At 41.2% G+C, this 27,597-nt stretch overlaps 1 protein-coding gene and 1 pseudogene across 12 annotated transcripts in view; one reads left to right on the forward strand and one right to left on the reverse strand.

Moving 5' to 3' along the window:
- PARD3 (par-3 family cell polarity regulator) overlaps positions 1-27,597 on the reverse strand; it is an 817,661-nt gene that overhangs the window by 78,686 nt on the left and 711,378 nt on the right. The window lies entirely within an intron of this gene.
- LOC150019143 (transgelin pseudogene) lies at positions 15,533-16,456 on the forward strand (annotated as a pseudogene).

The raw sequence follows: 27,597 nt of genomic DNA on the forward strand, positions 1-27,597 counted from the left end.
TCTGAAAATGACTACAATTAAAACACACACACAAACTTGCAAATGATAATCCCTGCTACAGGGATTAATAAATTCAACCAATCAGCAAACTCTACATGACAAAGCAACTGAACTCACAGAACTTTCCTGGGTTTAAAAGACTGTCAGTGGGAAGTGATTTGCAATTGTGTACGAAGTTGTTTTTCTCTTTAAAAATCCTTCCTTAAGGAGGAGTGGCTGAATGAACCTGTTCTACTATTTGTTAGCATAAATGTCTTGATCTTAAAATCTAAGACTGGTATATATAGGCATGCTGAAGGCAAGAAAATAGCGAAAGGTCTTGTGGTATTTAAAGAATATACCAGATATTTAAAATCGCACCCCAGCACAGCAGATGTTGGAGGCAGCAGTGGAAAATACCACAAGCTACCAACACTGTTCCGCCCTGCACCCTTCCTCTCTCCCACTCTCCGCCTACGCCATTCTGTGCTATTATCCCTGTTGTGGGACAATCCTTGGTCTAAAGCTCTTTTAGAACTGTGATTTTCATTAATGATCTCATAGAATAAGATAAAAGGTAAGACAAACATCTTCAAATCAATTTGACAAGTATTCATCATACAGATTTCAAAATGTTTAAGAAAGAAAACCTCTATGTTAGATAAAAAAAATTTTAAAGTCATTTTTCATTCTCTCTGATTTGGTCTGCTCACTGGGTTGCCAGCTTTCAAGCCTGACCCTTCCTCGATATGCATTTATTGTCCCCAAACCTCAACCCACTGGGCAATTAGAACACAAGAACTGCTTTCCAACCACCTGGTTTTTAGTGGAATGCATGATCAAGGAGTTCCCCTGAAAGGGCAGGAAGCCTGCACCAGCCTCGGGAACATCACAGCTGCTTTAAAGATCCTGCGACATCCGCCCTCACAGTTAACAGAGCAACACCAAAGAGAAGGAAAGCTGGCTTCCGTGGCCTTCCCCACTTACCCTGTGCCTGCCACATTTCTTTTCCCTGATGAGGATTTCTAGCCCTCAGCCATTCAGACTGTTACAGAATGCGGGTGTCCAAAATACCCCCAGAGCCCGCAGACTGGGGGATGGGGAAAAGGAAGCAACTTTTAAAATGCCTTTGAATGCTTGGAGCTAGTGGCTAGTGTCTTTGTTATGCAAATGGTTTGATGCTTCCAAGGCCTCAAGAAGATGGGAGGGGTCTTGGACCATAGGATGGTAGGGAAAGAGCACACAGAGCCTGCGTGAGGTTCTGTGAATGGTCAGAACTGGGTACCATGCTCACTGCGTCACTGGACGCAGTCAGGGATTTAAAAATAAGCGGCAGACATTTTAACTGGGTTCTCCATGCGGATTAGAGGAGCTGGGTACTCCATGCAGTTTTGAGAGGGTACACAATGCGGTTTTAAGAAGGAGACCCACCTTGCAGCTTGGAGAAGGGGGAATACCTCTGTGGTTTTGGAAAGGAAGGAAATCCACGTGGTTCTGGATTGAAAGCTGGCAGGCACCACAACACAGAAAGGCCTCCCCAATCAGAATTGAATGATTGGCAGCTACCGGTAAAGCTGAACTGTGTCTAGGAAGAAGGGAAACGGTATCTCTAACTTTTCTAAAACTAGTCTGGTTTGGTAGAGGGAGGCAGAAATATGTGTTTGTGGGTGTTTTAAGGAACGTAAGACTTAATGGCAGAAATCCGCAACTAAACTATTCTTTTTCTTTTCACTAAACTCTGGTATTGAGAGTTATAATTCTGGCGGTGGGCAATCAGGCCCCTAACTGAACAGCCTGTGGGTTCTGTTTCAATCGGAGCAGCCCAGGGCTTCTGTTACAAGACCTTTCACAAATTATCATTGTCCTGAGGCATACTCTAAAAATAAAACATAACCTTAAGTATACCCATCAATGTCTGCATAAGTATTTTCTACTGTCTTTACTAAAAAAATAACAAATGAAATTTTTATGTTTGACAAAAGGGATCTAAATAGAACAGCACATTTTTGGCTGCAAATCTGTAAATTGTACATTGATAGAGACGTGGGATAAAAAAGGCATTGTGAATAAGCCGAACCTTTTTAAATTAAAATGAACAGTGACACTAGTAAACTTTCTTCAAATATAATTACCTACAGGAGGGAGAATCTCTTTTATTTATAATCCAAGTTCAGCAAATGGAAATCCTAAGATTTCAGCACCAAAAGGGGAGTTAAGGCATTCTGGAAACAAGTCAGCTAGGGTGACAGCTCACAGCCCACTTTCCATTAGACCTCAAAGATGTGTTGCCAACATTTTTTTCTTTTTAAGACAATGAATTTTAATACCTGTGTAAAATAAATAAACCCATCAGAGGAAGAATGCTTCATAAATAATGATATTTACTGTGAGAATGTCTCCTAAGAAGAAACAGGGATAAGCGGACCTCCTGAACCCTCCTGACTAAATGGCCTCTATGGCACTGTCTGCGATCCCCTGTAGAACACACCGATCCTGCGCCATCTGCACTGTCCTGCAGTGCTGGGCCTTGAGGCTGGGGGCGGGGTCTACAAAGAAGCGAACAGTTGCCAACCCCAAAAAGAACGGTTTGTGGTAGAATGAGGGGAAACATTTTTTGTGATAACAGACATAATAATTTTAACTTCCTGTAATTTGCTAATGTGATCAGCTAATATAGTGCTTTTATAATATTGAGAAGAGCCCAGTGTATTATTACAAAAGTTTTACTAATAATGGAATTGAGGTTCAAAGACAATAAATGATTTGGTGAGGATGTGACAGGAAACAAGCACCCAAGTCAGGACTGCATGCTGGTGCCTGAAGCCGGGCAATGGCCGATGGCCTCTTCATAACACCCAGTCAGAGCCTCGTCTCATGGGAACTGAGAGGGGGAAAGTGAGGGAAACACCAAGGTGGGGTGTGAGGAGATGTTGGCATTTCTCCCTGACCTTCTAACCTAGAAACAGCACAAAGGAAATTCATGTGCAGTAAGCGTGCGCGCGCACACACATACACACACACACAGTTAAAAACTGTATTTTATAGTTTACTGCAGGTCACTGAGGTCCTAAGTAGCTGCATCCATAGATAGTATGAAGCTCTGGAAGGACAGTCCTCTGGTGGAACATTTTGGCTGTGAGACTGCAGCCGTTTGCAAAATACCGGTAGCCGCACTAGCATTCTTCAACGTGGGAAAGCCTGCGAATGCAGATGGCGTGGGGCACAGAGAAGGTTTCTATCACTGGGGTAACACAAGAAACCCTGAGTGTTTTAGTGGTGGAAAAGCAGAGCTTCATATAAATCAACTCAAAATGTAAACATATCACTTAAATATTAATCAAGGTAATTATAGAAAAACAGTCCAGGAAATCTCTGTAACAATCCAAAATAAATAAATGTCCCGAGACTAAAAAGAAATTCAGAACTCATTTTTTCATAATGTAACTTGACTTTCTTCACATAACTCATACCAAATACCATATGCTTGGTTATATCTGTTCTAAATGAAATTATCTCTAGTTGATATCTAATTCTAATCCAGCAAACTTACACAAACTTACACAAAACAGGCTATGAAAAGGGAAGGTTAAGTCCAAGGTAAAAAGCAACGAAAAAGCAATATCCTTCATACACAATCCCTTTACATTTTTAATAGAATCTGTTCCTCAAACGCTTCCTTGAGGAACATGTGAAAGAAAAGAAGAGGCACATGTGCAGGGAGTAGGTATGTACAGGCCAGAATGACTAATAATACAGGATGACAATAATTGAGGGAGATAGAAAAATGAGAAAGGCTAGTTCTTAGTACCTGCAGGGAGTCTGAGATGTAGTTTTGTTGAGGTGGTGTGGTTACATGGGCTCTCTAAGGAGGAGGGGGAGTTGAATTCAAAATGACAAAAAGTACTTGAATATTACATGGTGATCTGGCGAAACAGAATTGCAGACAGAAGAAATAGCAAGTACAAAGGCCCGGAGGCAACAGCAAATGTAAATACTTGTGGACCAGAAGAAAAGCCTCCTTAGTGGCTAAAGCACCATTAGCAAGGAGAACTCTGTCTAGCCCAGTGCTTGGTATACCACTCTGCATGCTCAAGGATATTACCTTCCTTTTCTATCCTCTGAGCAATTTAGAATATGGAGGACGGACTAGGCTAAGAAATCCAAGGTTACTACCTAGGCTCCAATATATTTTTGGTTAGCAGGGGGCAACTAACATAGGGACTTACTAGCTGTGTGACCTGGAGTCGCTGTTTTACCTCTTTGAGTCTCAATGTAAAATTAGGATAATTACTACCATCTTGATACCATACTGTGCTGATATATACCTGGGACATAACAGGAGTGCAATATTACTGCTAACACAATATAAATAGTCCTGGCTTTTCCCAGTCTCTTTAAGAAAAACTTTCTCTTGTGGATTTTGTTTTGACCTATCTTTAGCTTCTTGAGACACTTCAAGTAAAGTGCTAAGACCAATGACAACCAACAGTCAACCAATCATAAACACTGATCCATCAGCTCTGAAGTCTTAAGTCAGTGGGAAGCTATGATCCAACTAATAAATGTCTGGTTTGTATACTGCTGCTCAAAAATATGAATGTGTGATGTCCATTTTGCAAGTTAAAAAACATTTATTGCTAAACTCAGAGGGAGAATTAAGTTGGTCTTGAAATTTCCCTACCAAGCCACGTAAAGTGCTGCAGAAGAAACAGGCTATAAAATTATAAAGTATCCTTCAAAAGGTAAATGTGACCAAGAGTCCCAACACCATCATTTATACTTGTTTCTCAGTCTGTGTCTAGTAAGTAAGCACAACTTTTCTACTATTGATACATTTTATTTATTTCCTCAGAAATCAGTTAACACCAGATGTCTACTTCTCTTAACAGCAACAGGTCACAAGTCCTTTTTGGAACCTGCTGACATCTGGTTACATGGGATTGTTCTGAAATTTCCGAATTCAGAAAGTTCCTACAGGAAACATTGTGTGTGACTTCTATGCAAATAACTCTTGGTACCTTCAGAAATTACTACTGACCTCGCATTTGAAAGCCCATAATAAAGGCTTAGGTCCATATTTTAAAATGAAGATTCTTCCAAAGGCAGGGTAAAGATAGAAGAGAACAGTTCATTTGCACAGTTGGTAACAAGACACATCCTCAGAAATTGCCCCAATTTATTACATTTAGGGCAACTAAATGTGTCAGATAAGATTTTGGTGAATTTACTTCCGCTAACACAGTTCTCCTTCTGAGTACACAAGGCTGATGAAAAGCCAGATGTTTTCAATCTGTAAAGCTTAACACTACAGCACAGCAAAACCAGCTGGCCAGAGCCTGAAAGAAAGTGTGTGTCTTGCTGGGAGCAGCCCAGCCCTGGTGTGTTTGCTCTTTCACACACACACCTAACAGGGCAGTCCCTTCCTGAGCCCATGCCTGACCCCTGTCCTGACAGCTAGCTCCAGCTAAGACTTTGGGAGCAATAGCATAATCTCTTTCTTCTTCCCAGATTTCCAAACTCTTTGAAAGAAATAATACTACACATTGTCATCTCAAGTAGATCTCTCCCTATATCATAGTTAACTTGAAAGTAACATAAAAATGATTTATCTATTGCATCTGACTTACATCACAGTAGAGAAATATATGTGAGATACATCTCAAGAATTCATATACCACTAATTCTTATAACTTGGAAAGAGCTAGATTGAAGTTGGCTTTTGAACTAATCTATTAAGGGTCTTTGTGCAAATTACTTGAATTTTTTGAAAATCTAACATAATGTGAATCTAGTATAGTATACAACTGCTATAATCAGTTCTCAGCATTTCAGAAAGACAACCCACTCCATGTGATACAGACTAAATCATGCACAAATCTTACCTACTCAGCACAAGTAAACTCCCTAAGTACCACCAATAAGTAGCACTCTGTTGATCAAGCTTCAAACTATATTTCATCAAAATTTTTTTCTTTAAGAAAAGTTAAAATTTAAACTTTTTACAAATTCCAAAAGACCTTCTATCTAACAAGGGGGAGAGACTTAACTACACACAGAAGTGGGTTCTTTTATGCCACATCATTACTATCTTCTATGCAGTGTGTCTTTCTCATAAGAAATTCAAGTACATTATTGGTAAATTACATCCAAACTGTAAAAGCATTCCAGTGATCCTAACATCTATGCCAGATAAACAAACTGGGGAAATGAAAATGTTCATGTAACATGAACAGAATAAAGAAAACAGAGCTGAGCCCCTTAGGCCACGAGCAGGGAAATGCCTGGGGATACCTCAATGTCTAACAGGGAGCAAACACTCAAAAACCTGTTTGTCAAATAAAGCAGTTATTGAGTAAATGAATGAATGAATGAATGAATCTTCGACCATTCATGCAGCAGCTGGACCATACTGGAAATCAGAATTTTTATAGCTACTTAATAAAACAGCATGGTCCGGCTGCTGCAAGTCCTCATACAGTGGGCTCAGATCTTTACACTGTGGCTTCAAACCCACTGCAAGCAGAGCTTTGAAAACAAAGAGAGAATAACCAGAGACAAAACAATCATACATTATTACACTTTATGACAAATGCCTGGGGTCACAGGAGAGAGAAACTACATCGTCAGGTGTTAGACCTTCATCCACAGTCATAGTATCCAGGTTTATTAGCCACACAGGCTGATCAACATTCTATCTTTGTTAATCTTTCCCATAAAAATTCCACTCCACCTCCTTGGCTCCCCAGCCTGCGTGCTCTCTTACTTGCACAGCCATTCTGGCAGGGGTCACAGGACCTGCCTTCATGAGTAGTGACACCCCAGACTCACATGGAGTTTAGAGAATTAATATTTGCAAAGGGCTTATAGATCCACAAACCAAGGGGTATTATATAAACGCAAATTATCGGCATTATTCTGTTTTCCAATGAGGCAGGCTGCCCAAGTCTTCCTCTGCTAAAGGGATTGTCGATTTACAGCCCCAGAGCAGCAATGCCTGCGCATCAGCCCCTGTTTCAGGCATTATGGCTCGTTTTTTTTTTTACTCCTCAAGGAGCTATTTTTGAAACCTTGGTTCTTATGCTCAAAGCCTGCAAAAGAGATCAGAACCTATCATTAAAAACAAATTCCATCTCCAGAAAGGGTCTTCACATCTCGCTTTTTCATCTTGGGAGGAGATAAGACAGAGAGGTCTTGACTGTTAGAAAGTGCACTCTGTCCCTTGATGGGACTCAGGAGACCCTGGTCAAATTCCACTTTGAGTGATTGAATTAGTCTCCCCTCAAGGTCTTGCTGCTCCAACTGCATGTCCTATTAATTGCCACTTCCTGCCCTGCGAGTTTTGCAGTCTCCCTCAGCTCTGCTTAAAAAAAAAAAAAAATACTGTGTTTCACCTGCCACAGCCCTGTCCTCTGGAATAAAGGGGAACAGGATATTTGACGCGAAGACTGTCACTTTTAGGACATAGACCCCTGGTCTGTTTTGTTATGTAGATTGGATCAGCTATTGATATATCATGTTTAGACATGTAGTTTCTGCTTTTATCTTTACCTTCACTTTAAACTTGGGAAAACAGTTGAGAGGTTATATAAGCATTGCCCTGGGTCCTGATCCACATACATCTTTGGCAACTTTTACTGGTCTTTGAGAATTTCATTACTTTGTCCTAAAAAACATCATCTTTCATGTCATGTCCTTAGTGTGACACAGATTAGGAGCAAGGTTGTCATATAGCTCTCCAAACATACTTAGAAGAAGGAGAAATGCTTTAAATTAGTTTTCTTGTATACTAAAAACAGAAACAGAAAGAAAAGAAGAAATAATTTTAAATAGTTCTTCCATTTATTAGGTATTTGTTAAAGTACTACAGTATTCCCTTACTTATTCTGGGTATTACGTCCAGACCTCCCCGTGAAGTAGGAACCTTACATTTATTCTGCACTCTTAAACTCTGACTCCAAAAAACCTCCGCTGCCTTGCGGCATACCTCTTCAGGGGAAAGGCTAAGGGAGTAAACCCCGACAGAAAATCCGGAGCCGGAGTCCCTAAGGCGGTTTGACGTTGTAGTCAACACCGGCAAACTCCTGCGGCGCACCTGAAGCCAAGTTGTATTGACTCCGTCTTTCCCTTGGACCCTTCAGCTGCGAAGAGAGGGGGAGTCTGCTGCATGGGCAACAGCAGACCCTCCATATCACCCTGCCCAGGCTCTGTAGCTTCAGCTTCACTGGAGAGGACACTCCAGCGTCATCACAAGATGTCGATTCAACACGGGAGGAGACAGATACCGTGTCACTCCCGAGTCGGACTGCACAGCCATTCTCGGCGGTGCAGATAGACTCTTAAGAACCTACACCATCGTCTCTCGAGACGGACGGCTGCCTAAACCTACATAACTTTAACAATATACGTATACAGTACAGCAAAATCCAGCGATATAGCAAAAAATCTGCGATAAATAATTAAATATAATATTTTAAAAAATCCCACGATACAGTGAGGCCACAATAAGTGAACCACAATATAGAGAGTGACTACCGTATATGCAACTCAGACATGGCATTTGTTTTTTACAATATATTTACCGTTCACATTTCCACTCTAGAACATTTAAGTCACTTTGGTAAGAAAATGACAAAGCAAACAGTGACCAGAACAACTACTCAGGGCTTCATCTCTGAATGAAAACAGTTACAGGAATGTTGACAGGCCCCAGAGTAGGCAGTAGGTAAGGAGGAATAACAACATTGAAAAAGTAAAATAAGACCTTACATATCATATTACACACACACACACATACACACATGTGTGTACATACTATATATTATATTGTGAAGTTTTATAGTTTCTTTAGAAAGTGATTTAACATTTGCTTCACTGAATTTTCACAACAATCTCATGAATAAAGTATTTACCCATTTTACAGACAAAAAACTTTGCCTCACAGTAGTTGAGTGACGTGTCCAAGATTCACACAGCCAGTCAAATAAAGTGCACACCTGTTCTTGAGCCCGGCGAGCTGCCAGCCATGGAGAAAGTCTGCCCTTCTCACCACTTTAACACACATACGTAGCAAGGTGGGAAGTGACTGGTGAGAAGAAATACAGGAGGAGTGGGGTGGGAGGAATGTTCTGGTAAAGATAACACAATTTTCTTGGAAACACATCAATTTCCAAAGTGTTCCCTGGTCAGAAAGATTTCCAAACACTGGGATTTGCATCTACCAGCTGGAATATGAGTTATCCCCCAGCTATTCTGACAGTCATTCGCTGCTCTCTGGCATAAGGTCCCCTGGATTCCATTGGCAACTCTATGAGGGGTTATCACAAAGGCCAGGGCTGGCCCCAGGTTTTATGCCTTAGTTTCTCTCTGATCAACCAAGAGGAGCTGCTCTTCCCAGACAACACTGAGGGGAGTGGCTGGGGGAGGGGAGGATACATCAGCTGTAACCTTGGAGCCCAAGGGTAGTATCAGCAGGTCCTGTTCATCTGCCTTCTCCTGTGGCCCTTCTGGTGGCAGCCCCTTCTCTACTGTATTCTTAAGTGTCTGATGGCTCACTTCTCCACTCCAACCCTCCCTAATAGGACTGACTTCCTATAGACAGAAGCAGGGTTTCATTTTTCTTGGTCTTCCCTGCAGTGCTAATTCCAAGCTAGACATTTCAAAAAATGTCCACTAAATTAGCTCTGTAAAACCTGAGGCCCTTTCAGAGCCCACCTTTCCTCTCTCCCACTGTTTCACTGATAGTATAAACTCTGTTCAACTTTGAAGAACATTACTTTCTGGAGACATGAAACTGAGCCAACTGTTAACAATGAGCTGGAATTTTAGTTTCTTGGTATTTGAGGTCTTGGGCCCAAGCTCTGGGTGTCCTGGGAGTGCACAGGGGTGGGAGTGGAGGTGGTAAAGAATGGGCCCTTAAGGCTGCAGGGCACCTTAAAGTTTTGCCATTATGATATGCTGCAAGAGCAAGAGGCACAGTGTTGATCAAGTGTGTGACAGAGCTTCTCAATGCTGGTTGGAGGGCTTCTACAAGGACAATTTAGGGAACTGTCGCTTAAAATTCCCATCTGTTTAATCATGTCTGGAAGTCTCACTCCAAGGCCCACACATTCCTGTACCCTGCGCAAGTACAACAAAAACAGATGCTTGGACACTCCACTCAGGAACAAAGGAAGGCTCATTCCTGGTGTTGATTATTTTCTTCTGCATCTCTTCTCACAGAAAAAAAATCAAACCCCAACTTTCAACAAGACACTGCCTGATAGGGTGAAACAACAAACGCCAGGTATAAATAAGGAAGCCACAGCATCTCAATAAGAGCAGCAGTGTGGGGAGTACTATTACATAACACTCGCTACCCACACAGTAACCTGCCTTACACAACACTTGCTATTCACAGTAGTGAACTGACACGGCACTTGCTATTCACACCAGTGAAGTGACTTACACAACACTCGCTATCCACAGTAGTGAATTGCCTTCCAACTGGCAATATGCTTCTTTTTCCAGGGCAGTGCTAACTGTACTCCAAAGTAAAGCCACAATACTTTGTTTTTAAGGCATTTAACTAAATCACTTTAAATCAGCTTAGTCAATCAAAGTTGAGCTATATATTATCTTTGTATTATGGCAATAAAAAGCTTTCTGTCACCTTTGCCAGAAAGGGACAGACAGTTACCTGGGGAAATACAGCTGAGAAAGGAATATGGACCTGCACATAATTAGAGTGCTTTAGATCACCTGACAATTGATTTTCCTCTTGTAAAGGTAGCTCAAGTGAGATGTTCAAAATAAATCATGTGTTAGAATTCTCTTTTGATGAGATGAGAACATATCGATTAATAATTATTTGCAGTAACGGACTCAACTAAGGCAGCATCATCAATTACCTTAAAAACTGGCTCAGATCAATCACAATGAAATCAGCTGAGTTTGAAGATTCATTGTCTTTAGTTTTTTTCATTTTTAAAATTTTATTGTTGTTCAGTTACAGTTGTTCCAATTTTTCCCCCATTGCTCTCCCCTGCCCCTCCCCCTTTTTTTTAAAGAACAGAGAGGCAGGGCTCTTGAATAGAGTTGTAAGCAAGCACTGTTAGCCTGGTCAAAATGATCTGTGATTATTTCTGAATATCATATTGACCTAGACCTTCTAACTGAGTAATGAGTCTCCCACACTTCTACTGAGTGGGAGGTCCCCATGGTAAACAAATGTTTCCCACAGATGATACGGGATGAATGTGTCTAATCCAGGAAGTGTACTGCCTATAATAAAACGCAAAGACAAACTGGGCCAGAAAATAACAACCTGGGAGGCCAGTGAGCCAACAGCGTGTGCACATTCATGCTGTACGTATATATGTGTGATATGCCCTAGATTCATCCCCTGAATACCCCCCACAGAGTAGAAGTAAGACCACCCAGAAGAACTTTCAGCCTACTGTATTCATGCAGCTGAGTGTGTGTAAGAGTTCGTGGCTTACTCCATCGCATACATACACCTGGCGACTCAAAGCAACATGGCTTGTTTTTGGCAATGATGTCCAGTTCCAGCTTCCCAGAAGCGCTACTCTGCTGCCGATACTATCACCCTGAGCTACAAATCTGGCCATGCCACTCCTCTCCATGCCCTCCTGGCACGCCACTGACTAGCTCTAAAGCCCTGGGCAAAGGGCCTCTGCTGCTCAAAGTGTGGTCTGTGGACTCCTGGAGGTCTCCAAGATCCTCTCAAAGGGTCCCCCAGTCAGAACTATTTTATAATAGTACTAAGACATTAGTTGCCTTCTTCACTGGATTAACATTTGCAGTGATGTACAAAGAGAGTGGGAAAACGGCCGCCTTTGGCCCCCAACAATACTGACGGTCGCTGCACTCTTCCCTTCCAAGCACATGAAGGAAAAAAAAACATCAGTTTCACCTCGGCACACCACCGGTGAAGCAGTAAATAATCACTTTAGTAAGTCCTGACCCTGAGTACACATCTTTGTAATATTCTTTCACAAGAAAGCACGGTCACATAGAGCAGTTCTGTCACTCACCCAAGTCTTCTGTTTGTCTGAAGGAAAGTCACTGGTGTGGTTGGGTTGCAGCCAAACCAACCATGTTTTTCTTTTTCACAGAACATCATTTTTACTTCTCAGACTTAAGTATTTAAATGGCATTTTCTTGAAAATGAACAAAAGGGGGCCTCTGCCCCTTTGAGGAAAGCTTCTGCAATATTAGTTGCCAATGATACAATCTGAGCTTTCAAGTAAAAATTAGAACTTTGGAAAACTTGTATCTACCACCATGAGTTTAATAGCTTCTTACTGTATAAATGTTTCATCATTTAGAAAATGTTTAGAACTCAGTGGACCCATATTGCCCAATGACCAATGCATGGTTAACTAAGTCATATGGGTAAAAGGATTCTGAAAGCAGGAGACATCAGTGGTTTGAAGGTAACAGTAAAAAGGCTCATCCCTGTGGCTTCAGGTTTCACATTATAATAGCATGTAAGAAACTACCACTTACCAAGTTTTGGTGTAGAAAACCGGCCACAATCCAGGTGCGTTGTCTTCATACACTTTAAACAAAACAACCCACTGAACCAGATTGACTGTAGAAGCAATTATGAGAATCCAGCTGTCTTCTTAATAAGCCAGACACTAAAGAGCTTTTTAAAAATGTAAAACAATGTCAATCTTCTCATTACATTTTTTATTTTGAAGAATAGTTGTTACTATAAATGTATCATTTATAGTAGCACATATTGAGTTTATTGTGCTTGATTTTATAAAAATAAATAATTAAAAAACTTCTCAGTTTAAATCTTAAGTACAGTAAAATATCAGCAGATATTTACCCACATGATAAACAAAAAGCTCTCTGAGGCTCTCAATAATCTTTAGGACTGTAAAAGGATCCTGAGACCAAAAAGCTTGAGAAGGACCTCTTTGGTCTTATCATCAAACACAATTCCTGCCCTCAGGAGCTCACAGCCTAACTGGCAGACAGCCCAGGAAAGAGGAATATAGAAATCTGTGTGCTGAGTGCTGTAAGCAGACGCCTGGAATGCAACAAAGACAGCAAGACAAGTTCAGCCTGGAGAGTGAGAGAAGAAAACACTCTCGGAGGAGGAGGAAGCTGACTGAGGAGCAGTTTCCCAACAGACATGGCTGTGGTCTTGTGTTGAAGGCTTTCTACAAACCCATTACATGAAAGTACCATGGGGGCTTCATGTGACCAGGGTACAAACAGATCCCTACAACCGCCACCCTCACTCTCAAATGATCACTCTTGTCTCCCTTCTCTGTGTTAGCAGTAAAAGTGTTAAAAACTAGAACACACTTCTATTACATTCTAACTCTTAGGTTACACTCAATTTTAAGTTTAAAGAAGTCAGTGCAAGCTACTAAAACTGACTTTTGAAGGAAATGGGACCACTGCTAAGGACAAATCTTCCCTGAATTAACCAAAACACTTTTTGAATTAAACAACTAATATTTTCCACTAAAGTACCTAATTTGAATTTAAACATTTCTTTACATGCCACCTTAATAAGATGCATGTTTCTCTCAGCATCTTAATTTTATGCATTTTCTACTTCTAAGAAGCTTGCTAGTGAGAATTGCTTATTTGCATTTATTTACATACAATTTGCAAAACCTTGAAAGGGAGGGATTGTAAATTCATAGATTTTTCCCCCCTAAATGAAAATGTCATTTCTATGAGGACATAAACAAGGCAGTTTTCCCTTGCTAATCTATAGTACTTTTAAGACTATGTTTAATATTTGTATACACAGAGCTCTATTTAATGAACACTGCAGTAGGAAGCCTTTTCCCTTCATGTTAATAACAACAATGAAAAAGGCTCTAAACTTCTAATCATCTTCTTAATAAGAACATGGAACATCCCCAAGCAGATGATGCCACCTGAAAACTATTATTTGCAAAGTGCATCTTTCTCACACAGTAAGGACATATTTTATCCATTCTAATCTAAAGATTCATCCAATTTAAAAACTATTTCTTTTAGTGATGGGTAGTTTATTCTGTATGGGTCTCACTGTAGTTAACTGGATTTTCTTCACATCTCTCTCTTCTCTTGAGCTTGAATTTATATTCACAGTAATTCCACTTTCCCCACAAGAGCACTGACTGAAGCTGGAGGACTAGCTGATGCACTCTTTATGTGGGAATATTCAGTTGGTTATTTTTTCGAGAGGGAAGCTGTGATACCTCCCTGGTTTTCAATGCCTTGTAGTTGTCCTAACATCACAGAATATGGGTGCTCCTTCCCCTTGGACCTTGAGCATGGACTCAGACAGGTCTCTGAGAATAAACTGCCTGCAGCAGCCGTTTGGGCAAGGCTGCAGAGGGAGCAAAATGGTAGAAAACACTTAAAATACGAGTACCTTCAAGGTTAAAATTTTTACTAATTTCACTGGAACACACAGGGAGCTCCCCAGCACTCAAGCTTCACAAATAACCACTGCACTTACAGAGGCTCTCCCTTTACAAATGGAAAGTAATCTTAGGTCACTGCTCTGAGCTTCACAGAAGAAAGCTGTCCAAAATAAGACATAGCTAAGCAAAATTAAGAGTTCTGATGTTCCCTTACTTGTAAAATAATGTTATCTGGCAGATTGAGTTTATCCTTGATAAGCAGTAGAAAAGCCAAACATGGAAGCTGCCTCTGCAGAGCAGGAAGGGGGCCTGGCCCAGCTCTCTGGAGGAAGCTCTGACTCAGCACTTCGGGAGCTTCCCCTGAGGGCCCAGCGGGTCCCAGCCTTCCTCTGCCTCAGTCCTCCTGATGGAAAACCAAGATCTCACAGAAAAGGCAAAAACAGATGCTGCACTTGGGCTGATCTCTCTAAAGTAAACAAATGAGAGGATTGTATGTGACCCCTGGTCTCTGGAAATCAGTGAGGACTGAATTTCTTAAAATAATTCACAAAATCACTGTTTGTTTGTTTGTCTGTCTTGTTTTATAAGCAAACACCTTTCCCCCCTCCATTGTCAAGGCAGGGAATGGACAGTGGATTAAAGATTAAGAGCATCTAAATTATCACCTCAGTGGAACTGTAGCAGAAGAAAAACATTTTTTATCTAAGTGCTTAAGACAACTTTCTCTCTGTAAACTTAAATTTTACAGCAGGTGTGATTACATATGTTAGAGATACTAAAATTGGATGAACTTATCTATTGAGTTAAAATTTCCACATATGCTTATTTATTAAACAGATTGCTACCTTTGGTCTGGCAGAATAACTGTACGATAAGTTAATGAAAGAATCGAAATTGTTTTATTTTACAAATAAATATGTCAAACAATGTCTCTTAAGGAAAAACATATCAATAATTAATCAGATACAATAAGCTGCAAAAGTTATTTCTCCAATGTTTGTGGTTTCCTCCTTAAATTTTCATCATAATAAACACATTTTTGTGTGAGTCCATTTTCACATTTACACAAATAACAAGATCCTTGGCCCTGACCGTGGACTTCCCTCACCACACTGAGCAAGGTGTCTGCTCTTCTCTTTGCTGTTCAAGAAGTGTCTGGCACCTCTGTCCAAGTCCAGACAGCACTGACTCCTTCCTGTGAGCTCTGAGGAGTCCCTCTCTCCCCAAACATGGCCAACAAGGGCCCTTCCTATGGCATGAGCCGTGAAGTGCAACCCAAAATTGAGAAGAAGTATGATGAGGAGCTGGAGGAATGGCTGGTGGAATGGATCATAGTACAGTGCGGCCCTGACGTGGGTCGCCCAGACCGTGGGCACCTGGGCTTCCAGGTCTGGCTGAAGAACGGTGTGATTCTGAGCAAGCTGGTGAACAGCCTGTATCCTGATGGCTCCAAGCCAGTGAAGGTGCCCGAGAACCTATGCTCCATGGTCTTTAAGCAGATGGAGCAGGTGGCTCAGTTCCTGAAGGCAGCTGAGGACTATGGGGTCACCAAGACTGACATGTTCCAGACTGTGGACCTCTTTGAAGGCAAAGACATGGCTGCAGTTCAGAGGACCCTGATGGCCCTGGGTAGCTTGGCAGTGACCAAGAATGATGGGTGCTACTGTGGAGATCCCAGCTGGTTTATGAAGAAAGCCCAGGAGCATAAGAGGGAATTCACAGAGAGCCAGCTGCAGGAGGGAAAGCACGTCATTGGCCTACAAATGGGCAGCAACAGAGGAGCCTCCCAGGCTGGCATGACTGGCTACGGAAGACCTCGGCAGATCATCAGAGGACAAGGGCCAGCCCCCAGCCCTGCCCTTCCCCAGCTCATTGGCTGCAGCCATTCCGCCTATAGCCCACCTCATCCACAACTGCGTAGTCCTTCAGCCCCAGCCAAGCTTCCAGGTTCCGAGGCTCCATCACTGACCAAAGGGGACTGCGCTTGGGCAACTCCCCTCCACCTCAGCCCAACTTCTGACCCCACACACTGCTCCCCGGGCCTCCTCCTAGCTCCCCCGCCATTTCTACTGTCTCTCCTCATCCTGGGCTGAGCAGGGTAGGGGCGTGGTTGGCCTGGGGGTGGCCTGGGTGTGGGTCCAAGTCCACTGTCGTCCTTGGCAGTACATGCCCATTTTAGGAGACCTAGCCCAACCTCCCCATTTTTTGCTGGAATATTTTGGGGGTTGAAATTCAAAAAGGAAAAATTATATACATTAATCTTTTCTCAAAAAAAAAAAAAATAGAAGTGTCTGGCACCTAGAACAGGCACTCTGTGAACATAATATATCATACACACATTCACAGAATGTCTGCTGTGAATACAAACATACACCAAGGTTCTAAAATGAGTATTATAACTGAGAGTACACAGCGACATGCTACGTACTTGTCAGAGAAAAATCTTTTAAAACAGGCACATCAAAAACAGACACTTACAGAATATTTATGTTTCAAGACAGGAGTCACATTTATCATCCCCAAGAAATTAGTTCTAGTTTACGAGACAAGATATATTTATATAACTGAGAATATGAGGCATCATATGTTACATGAAAACTGAGAAGAAACGCTTAAAATGTATTCAGTCATGTAGATGGGCACAAACAGCCCAAATAAAATTTTAGGAAGCGTGTGTGATATCAGAACACAGAATAGGAGAGGCTCCACGGATATACACATAGACTCGCATCACCCGCAAACAGAAAGGCTGGCCCCTTGCGCGCTGTGACACTCTGGGCATGCTCATTCACCATCTCTCTAAACCCGTTCCCTGATATGTGGATAAGAGTAGTAACTCAGAGTTGTGAAAGTGAAATGCTGTAAAAATTGACTGGATCCACGTAAAACGCTAACACAGTGCCTGGTGAACAGATTACACTTTCAAGTAATAATAGCTATAATCGGGCTAATTTACATTAAACTTACCTCACCCTGCTTTTAGCCCAAGTAGTCATTCTTACGTCAATTAATTCGTTCTCATCATGACTCTTCCCATCCCCATAATCAATCTGGTTACTGGCCTGGGAGCCCCCTTGTCTATACTTTCTAGAAATAAGTGACCCAGATTGACCCAGATGGAGTTTGGTGTCACAGTGCCCCATGGAGCGAAACAGTGTGCAATGACTACATCTCAGCTTTGTGACACAATGCTTTGTACAGAGTGCACAGAACTGTGCTAGGTCCTACCCTATCAAATCTAATTAAAGAGTCACTTTATCATCTTTATTCTTAATATATCTGAATCTCCTTGTATCAAGGACTAGTTCTTGTGTTTATGGCGATTTTTAATAGAGACATGATCCTACCACCCGTATTAAACTGAACAATGTGGGAAATAAACAGGCTCTTCACAGAAGCTTAGAGCTCATGTGGTCACATAGATTTTCACAACAGTGGCTTTTCTTGTTCCTTATTCTTAACTTTATCATCCTTTATGTTACAATTACTTTGTACCCTTTCTGTTCTGGTTACTAAAGAAGTTAAGAGAAAGACCAGAGCCCTAGCCAGAGTGGCTCAGTAGGTTGGGTGCAGTCCCACAAACCGAAAGGTCAGCGGTTCCATTCCCAGTCAGGGCCAGGTCCCCACTTGGGGGCGTGCGAGAGGCAACCGATAAATGTTTCACACATGTATGTTTCACTTCCTCTCTCCCTCCCTTCCCTACTCTGTAAAAATAAATAAATAAAATCTTAAAAAAAAAAAAAAAGACCAGAGCTAAAGCCAGTGTCTGTATGACATCCTATGTGTGCCTCCCTAGGCCAATTCCTTTGTTATTGATGTTATGATGCAGCGTGCACTCTGTACGTCCATCTCTATGAAATGGCTGGTTGTGTCTGGAAGGAGGGAGATACTGCACTTTATCATCTATTCTTTCCAATCTCCACTCATGAGATGACAAAATGCTCACCTCTAAACTAAGTTAAATTAATTTTAACATCTCAGTCTTTAAGTAATGCTTTTAATTCCTAATTTAAAGGAACAAACATACACACATTTATCTCATAATCTTGAACAATTAGTGTAGTGACCAAATACTATGTATGTATTCTTAGAAAAAACATTTGCTTGTTTTAAAGATTTAGTTGGCTTCTGAGTATTCATATATGGTCTTAATGCTTAATTACTCAGTTTGAGGGACTGATTAGACCAGAAGTGGAATGAGACCTTCAACCTTCTGATTTTGTCCCATCAGCACTCAGTTCAGAATGAACTCATTGTTTTCCTCCAAGAAAAAACACAGACCACCTGCACCAACCAAACTAAACCAAACCAAACCAACCGAACCAAACCAAATCAAACCCCACTCCACCAACCTCCAAATTCCTGGCATGTATTCCTTCATCAAACTGTCAACAATGCAAACACCATTAGTTTGTGTTCAATTACTCTGGGTCTAGCCTTTTTCTCTTACCAGTAGTATCAAGTGAATTAGCAAATCCAGGACTTTAGGTTAACGCACTGAAGTATTTTCTAACATTAAAGTTGTTTGCTTGAATTCTCCACTACAGTTTACTGTGTAGTCTTAGCTCCTACTTCAGAATATGAATCGGTTTTTATTTAATAAAAAGGATGAGAAATGCTCTTAGACCTTGACATTCAACATACAGCTCTTAACATTAATAATGATAGCAAGTTTTTAGAAATGGTTCAGTAAGTAAAATTGGGGAAAATAATTCTTAAGCCATGCACATGCATAATTTCTATTCAACATAAATTTTAAAACCAGGTTGTTTTCTTTTTTTAAACAAAGAACCATAATCAGTTTAGATAATACATCTTTATAAAAAGAAGTAAATAAAAATCATTAATGATCCTGGCGATTATGATTTTGTTTTGGTCTTTTTTTTTCTTATAGTCAACATTCAGTTAGTGACTCCTCAGTGAAAGACTTATCTTAGAACATTAAGTTCCACTCAAGTACTGATTTTAACTACAATTAACTTAAAATCTAGAAGAATGCCCACTCGAGACCACTGACTGGCATGTGTACATACACATAAAGAGGTATTTGGAAGATCAGCCACGTTGAGGGGACGTTGGTAGGACATAGGATCATCTTTACTTTTTTTTATCCTTGGTTGTGTTTTTGAGTTTTTAATAATAAACACTATTTTATATTATTAAAAAATAAAATTATTCTATTTTGGTTGATAATTTTCATTGGCTGTCATTTTGCTTTATGACAGTCAATTGAACCACAAAATCACCCTGATATCTCTGTAGATTTCAAAATTGTCAAGAGCAGTTGATTCCTTCAGTCAATTGAACCACAAAATCACCCTGATATCTCTTTGTAGATTTCAAAATTGTCAAGAGCAGTTGATTCCTTCAAAAGGTGTCATAAAATAGGCAAACACAAAGGGAAAGCCCAATTGCCAGATTAAACCTCAGACCTTGACTTGACTTCGGCAGTGACTTGGTAGCAAAAGTAGGTTTACAGTGTTCATATGGAAAATAATACAATGAATAGTAAGTAAAAATTAAGAATAAAACTCTATTTCATGTACTCACAACTGTAAACCTACTTTTTTCCCACTCTGTACTAATGTGTGTGTCACTCTGCCCCACATGCGGCGGGACTGTTTAAATGAAATAAGCACTGACCTCAACCTGGAGAACTCCCAGGCATGCCACACACAGACCTGGAGAGAGGACCTTCCCAGAAGTACTAGCCTGAGGACCAAGAGGTAACAGCAAGTGCTCTCAGCTGACAGTCCCCTGTGTCTGGTTAGCACAGGCACAGCCCAGAGTTAATGAGGCTGAGGCCAGGGCTTCAGGGGTGACAAGGGAGCTCTGCTCTGCTCCACAGCCACTGAGGGTGCTCCCAACTCCAGGTACTGTCAGCAAAGGCTGGCCCATTGTTTTGAGGAAACACGAATAACAACATGAATAAAACAAAGCAAGTAGAGTACTGAAAACTTACCTTCATACCAAGTGTATAGCAATAGCTCCTCCCTCCCACTTTCAAGAATAAGGATGCAAACCTTCCAATTCTGAGCAACTGATCAGCACAGAATAAGAATCTGGGCCCAAAGAAAGGAGAGAGTTCTTAGTTCTAGCCTAGTCTGCCTGGCATTATCCTAGGCATTTTACCAGCAAAGACTATTCTTCAAATGTGAGTAGTGACTGTGTAACCCAACAAATGGCAACATACCATATCCATGAAAAATGGTCTAGGGATTCTAGAACATTATGAGGGGGAACTAAAAAAACCTGGAATTATCTTCTGGAGGGCAAGCCCCTTATAATACAGGCTTCTCCCACTGAGTGTTCTAGGAATCCATCTGTATCAGTGTACCAGCTGGCGTTGTAGTGAGAGGCTACATTTGGCTTCAGTGAATCTCTTTTTAACTCCTTCAGCGTGCGTGCCCATTTCATGATGGGTGATTTACAAGTGCACTTGCCCACATTTTGCTGAGTGTTCAGCAGTTTTTGACCAAAAACAGCATGACCCTTGTGCTCCACCCTCCCTATTCACCTGATCTCACCCAGAGCAACTTTTTTTGTTTGTCTCCCTGGATGAAAAAAGTCCTCAAAGGGAAATGTTTTGCTTATGTGGAAGAGGTAAAACAAAAAAATGGCAGAAGCATGAAAAGGAATCAAAATTCACAAGTTCAAAAACTGTTTAAAGCAGTGGAAAAGAATCTCAGTAAGGTGTATTGCATCAAATAGTGAGTACTCTGAAGTTGACTGAAATTTAAACATGTAAGAATAAATATACAATTTTTTAATAAATAAATCCTGAGGTTTTTTTGGGCCCCCTCACATATTTATATCCTGGATTTTGTTCAGCCATGAAATGGTATTGGTAAATAAAGGCCTGCTCAGAAAATGTGGAATTGTATAAATGAACTACTTTTGAGGCTATGATCATAAGGATATTTGTTACAAATAGTGATGAAAACAAACTGATCCCTAGCTATGTTAGGAAGTTTATATTCACTGTCTCACTTAATTCCAAAGCCGTCCCCATGAGAGAAGGATCACCATGAGCCTTCTCTATAGAAAAGTACAGCTTAGAGATGGACAGCAACTGGCCTAATGTCACCCAGCAAGTTCGAGTCAGGGTGAGCAAGACCCCAAGTGTGCTAACTTCCAAAATCTCTTAACAACAGAAAACGTAAAACTGATTTTCTGCAGACAGCTAACTTATTTAGGGATGTGTGATAGTTGCTCATTATAGGAGGCGGTTAGAAGATGACAGTTGCTGCCCTGTGGAAAAACTGAGGGAGTTAAAACCTCGCAAGAGGGAAGAAACACGTGGCAGCCGTGAAATCAACCTGCCTACTGCTCATCTGTCATGGTAGAGTCAGTCTGGGTCAGAGAAAGGAAATGTTAAGTGCACTCTGCCCATCCATCGCAGGGCTTAGCACTTATTAAATTCTGATAAGACTGATAGCTTCTTGGTGCTGGGATGTGTGGGGGACTGAGCATCACTGGACACGAAGCAGTGACAATAGAAAGGAAGAAACAAAGTTGCAGTTACTAGGCTATGGGCTCTTGCCACACCAGGACACTGCTGCATCAGGGAACAAATGCTCCCATGCACAGATGCCAGAGCGGATGGTTGTCAGCGACTGCACTGCTCAGCACAGGTACCTGGAGGAGCATGGCGGCTGTCCCTGCATCAGCCTTTGCTATTTCTAACACAGGGTCAGCTTGAACAAACATTTTGGCACCTTCTTGGCAAACCTCCCCTTTTACCCTCTACATTGCATGTAAGCACATACCCCTGCCCAATTACCTTCATAATCTGTATCTGTTCATTGGGAAGCAGCCTGGAATGGGAACAGTGTGGGACTCAGAGACACAGAGAGCAGGGCTCCAGTCTTGTCTCTCTCCCTACGCATGGCTCACTTCTCATCTGTCAGAGAAGGGGATGCTCACCTCCTTGGAGGGAGTTCTGAGGATGAAGTGCAGTGACCCAGGTGACAGAGCCAGCAGCCTCTTGGCATGACTCTCGGTTATGCCATTCCCTAACACTACGATTAGCTGCTGGTTTTCAGGAAATGCTGGTAAACCATATTTTATTTCCATGCTAAGGACCTTCTTGGAATAAAACAGGTATTCTCTCATTATTTAAAAACAATATTTTATAACAAGAAACATCCTTATCTCAGCACAAGTTAAAAGCTCATTTTAAAAATTTATTAGAAAATCAAAGAGAAATATAATTTAAAATTAGAGAAAAATGAAAAGCCACTATCTTAGGAAGGCTAGTGTATTTTGGAGAGAAAAATTTTAGGTGCTGGTTCAGCCCCTCAGAGTGCCAACAGTGACTCTTCCAAAAGGGGAGACTTTTTTTTTTTAATTTTAAATCAACATAGGGTGAAACTGACTTTTTTTGTGGTTCTCTTGTTAAAATCCATAGCTATACACCAGATATGTCAACTCTACTGTTAGAAATAAAATAAATTTTAATACATCTAAAGTTAATTACTTAAAAAATGAATTTTAATACATCAAGAGACTCATGTAAGTATCCTATAATCAGGCTGCTGAACTTCCATCACCAACAAAAACCAAAAGGGAGAAGTGTAGCTCCATTTAAGAAACACCCAATGGATGCTCACTGATGTGGATGGGCATGCCAGGGAACAGAGAGACCAAGCTGGAGGTCCAGTTCCCGCCACCCCTACCCCCCAAGCCTGGGTGCTATTGGGAAGGAGGATAATAGAGCCTCCACCACGTTTTAAAGACTTTTCAAGCATGTACCATATCACAGATGAGAAGTATGGAAGGGCTCGCTAAGGTGGACATCCAGTCTTTGGAAAAAGAAAACATCATTTCTCGTGCAAACACTGCCTTATATCAATGGAAACTAAAACAGAGGGACAGAGAAGTGACTTCACACATCACATAGCAGATCCAGAACCAGGGCCAGAGTAGGCAGCCAGAACTAGTTCCCAGCACAGCTGAGAACTCCGCAACCTCCTTTTCCAGTATTCCAAGTGAGGCTTCTGCATATACCGGCATTCCGCATGTGCATTGACAAAATGAAATTACATAGTAGACTATATTCTTTTTATGAGTTTATCTTAACAACAGAAAAAAAAAGGAAAACAGTTCTAAGTATGTGTTTAATATATTACTTTCCCTGGAAATATTAAGGCACAATACATAAATCTATTTTTCTTACCGAGATACACACACTGAGGGGTAGCTCAGGACATGGCCCCTCCACAACCTCAGAGAGCCGGTGACTTTCTGGCCCGCAGCCATAAGGAATGAAGAAAATAGTCTGTATCTGGATGTCCCCTCTCTCATGGCCCGTGTATTTATCATAGAAATATAGAGCTTTCACTCGCTACCATGGTTTCCTCCACTGGTGCACACACTTCCCAACCCTGTAAGTAGCACAAGGCTGGAGGCAGCGTGCAGTCTCCTGCCTGATCCACTGCCACTGGTACTCTCCTGTGTAACATGAGTAATAAACAGCATGTCCACATCTGATGGTCCTTTGGATGGTTTTTTCAGAATATCACGAACACAGGTGCAGCTCCCCCAGCTTGGAGCTCCTGTGTTACCCACATGAAAGACAAATGGCTTAGATCCAGAAAACAATAAAATAGTACAGTAAATCAATCCACTCAGCAACAATGGCCATCCTGAGCTGGCTGTTACTGCAAATGTCTGGTATCGAGGGGCCAGAACTTGAATCCACTGGGTGGGCAAGGTTACCTTTTGCTAACACTGCCTTCCTACCACCCAGGCCCTGCTGTCCGCTGACCCTCAATGTACACATCTGCAGTTTTGCCCTCTGCCTATGCCAAGACATCCTGACAGTTTAATTGTGAAGATCATTTTTAGAGTAAGTATAATGCAAAGAGCTCTGTTTCTCTCTGCCTTTACCATGACATAGAACAGTAAGACACTTCCATGTATAAACCAAGCAACTGAAGAATGAAGGCAAAATAGATGGATCACCAATAGCTCCTACAGAGAAATTCTCAGTTTAGACATAGATCAAATGAATGGTAGTGCTGAGTCTGGCAAAGCTCCGATTGACTCCTAGCTGGCTGCATTTCAGCAAAGCTTCTGAGGAGTGTCCCCAAATATAGTCAGAGAAATCATGTCCTGGAATCCACACACCTGAGTTCTGCTGCTGATAATGTCAATGACTGGTTTTGCTAGAGTTGAAAATATTCTCAAGTCATGAAATTGGGATATGTGAGACATTCTATTTATGTGCAAGAGAAATTTGGGAGATGTCTGATCTATTCTGAAGAATGATCTGAATGAGTCCAAAGATGTCTCTCAAGTTATGATTAAAATCAATGGTATCTACATTGTAGTTAGAATATTCATGAGTTCTATTCTATCCCTTGATTAGACGTTTCTGAATAGCAAATGTATTGACTAAGCCGAGATCTCACTTAGAAAAATGAAGGTGTATGGGAGGTTAAGTATATCAACATTTTCTGATAGCTTTGATTTCAATGATGATATCATGTTATCTTTCCAATGAAAGTTATAAGAGGATTTGAATTAATTTTCAAATTATATTTCTTGACGTGGACATTAACCAGCATAAGATTTTTCAACTTGTGCCGTCTATATTATGGCTTCATGGTCAGAAATGTGTAACTTTATAAGTAGAACAATTTGGGGGCAAACTTCGGATTTGATTCTTTTATATCTAATAATAAGCCCATTTATTTTTATAATTATATTAAAAAACTTCAATAAAACTTTCAGTGACTCAAGGGAAAAGTAATTTTAGAAAGTCAACCATAATCAACAAAACAATTGTACTGTATCATTACAGCAAATGGAAGGCGTGATTTGAGTCTGGGGACAGTCATCTTCAAAAAAATTGGAAAACAACACATTGTGAATCTTTGCATCATAAGCACATTTCGTCAACAGCAGTCTGAGGACGCTAGTGAAATCAATCAGGTGTGACAGAGTTAACAATGGAAAAAAATCTTTGATTTTGTGTTTCTCAACTAAGAAACAGCTGATGCTGAAGTCATTGGAGCTTTCAAGTGATAATCAGCAGGAGCTGAGATCTTAACACCTGATGTTAAAATTGCCTAATTAACTATATTTAGTTTGTTATGTTACTATCCGAACCTAATTTCAAAATATTCCTATGCTGGCCTAAATTCTCTGAAAATGCCACACAGGCCAGGTGTAATGAGAAAAAAAACCTGTCAATGTATTAGAAAACTAATTGAAAGTATTGAAATCATTTTGTAGTGTTTTTAAAAATGAAAAACAAAAAAATTCTTGCAACTATATTCTCTTGACCAGTTTTCAGAAGTGAATCCATGAACTGCAATCACTTTAGAGAAGTGTCAAACACAAAAGCAAGCGTGGGGACTTGGACTGAGAGGGGTGGCCAGCCCTCGTCAGTGAGGGGAGAGGAGTGGGCAGGAAAAGAGGGCACAGCTTCAGAGAGGACGAAAGCCCAGACGATGAAGGAAGTGGAGGCCAAGTCTTAAGACAAAGCAAAGACCCACCTCCTGAGGCTGTTCCTTGGGGCACTTCACTTTTTAAACCTCATCTGGGGTCCAGTAACCACCACAGATCACAAGGCTTCTGTGGCTTGTTTCTGCCGTGGCTATTTTGACTGGGAGCAGCAGCAAATGGTTGTGGTGTGTGTTCTGCACAGGGTCCCCACAGCCCTTGAGGCTGGGCATCTGTAGGCTGTCACCAAAACCCAGTGAGTCATGGCTTAGGACTGGGCCTGAGGGTGGGAGGAGCAGCCACATTGTGGCAGGAGAGGTGAGAGGGAGGAATGGAGGATGTAAAGAACTCCTGCATAGGTCTACAATTTGATAACCAACACCGTACATTATGTCACTGGCCCCTCACTTCAGTCCTGTGGAAGAGAGGAGGAAGGAGGGAGCCTCCGGCGCAGGTGTGAGAGGTGGCTACCAGGTGTGCTGGAGCCAGAACTGTACATGAAGGAAGGCACAGAGGGAGAGAAAGAACAACCTGCTGGGTGGTCTAAAGCTCTGTTGCCCCCTGGCTACTAATTCCAGATCTTCAGCACACAAGGGTATGAAAATAGTCTACAGGTCTCAGGTGTCTATCATGATAGTCCCAGCAAATCCAGTGCTGTCAGGAAATGGGAAACAGGTGACATTTGCCTTGAATGAACTCCCTCAATGCCCCTTTAATGGTCCTTCTGCTCTTGAGACTTGTCATGCCCCTGCTAGATCCAGGCCTGTCCCATTTGTATGTTTCTGGAGAGTGTTATCTCCCAATAATTCAAAAGGGACAATATTGGACTCTATACAGTTTCATCTACCAACAGGCATCTGGTTGTCACTTACCCTGTGCTCAGTCATCTGCCATGGGTGTGTGTGCCTGCAGGTATGCTCACCTCTGAGTGTGGTGTATTGGGGCAGGGAATGCCTCCCAGTTTACAATTTAATGAAGAAACAAAACTTACTAAGCTTAGAGCAGTACTTTGCTCCTAAAATATACTCCTCCTTTATCTATAGAGGGACTCATGGTTCATTAAGATGCAGTCTTCTGATTATCTCCCATTCAAATGGTTGGTTGTTTGTAATTCTTGGGTAAAAAAAAAAAAAAAAAATTAAGCAATAAAATAAATAAAAATAAGCACAGCATCAAGTGTTTTCAATAAGCAACCCTTAGACTAACTGCTGGGAGATATAGCAGCTCTCCTGAACAATAATTTAATGTAAACAAGGCAGGATGAAGAAAAGTGTAGCTCTAGCCGTGGGGCTCCTGGCAAGAACATTTCTAAAGTGTGTGGCGCACAGCTGCTCTCTGGTCCTCAGATGGAGAGTCAGAGGTCACTGCAGGCTGGAACTCCATGCGTTGAGTTTCACTCACTCCTGACAAAGCTAGTTACATAAATAAGGCCTAGAGTCACTGAAGGGTTAAATGCAAACACCACCTTTTCTTTTACCAAGAAAAGATGATTTTACCCCTTTTTACAAATTCCTCCCAAAGTACACACTAATAAAGACACAGTAAACCTTATGGAAATTCCCAATTAATATTTATCAAAAGGGCTTCATGTTAAATTTCTCAATCCCAACTTTAAATAAAAACAACCAGTGTGATTCTAGTTATTAAGATGAACACTGATGTTTTATTAGAAAAGTTCAAATGGCTCATTTTAAAACAACAACAAAGAAGTATGCCCCCTGTTCTTTTTCAAAAAATAAACAATATATATTGGATGAGGCAGTGATGTAGCTTTTCATAAGAG

This window comes from Furipterus horrens, unplaced genomic scaffold (assembly GCF_987537825.1).
Source record: "Furipterus horrens unplaced genomic scaffold, mFurHor1.1.pri manual_scaffold_2, whole genome shotgun sequence".
NCBI classification, from domain to species: domain Eukaryota; kingdom Metazoa; phylum Chordata; class Mammalia; order Chiroptera; family Furipteridae; genus Furipterus; species Furipterus horrens.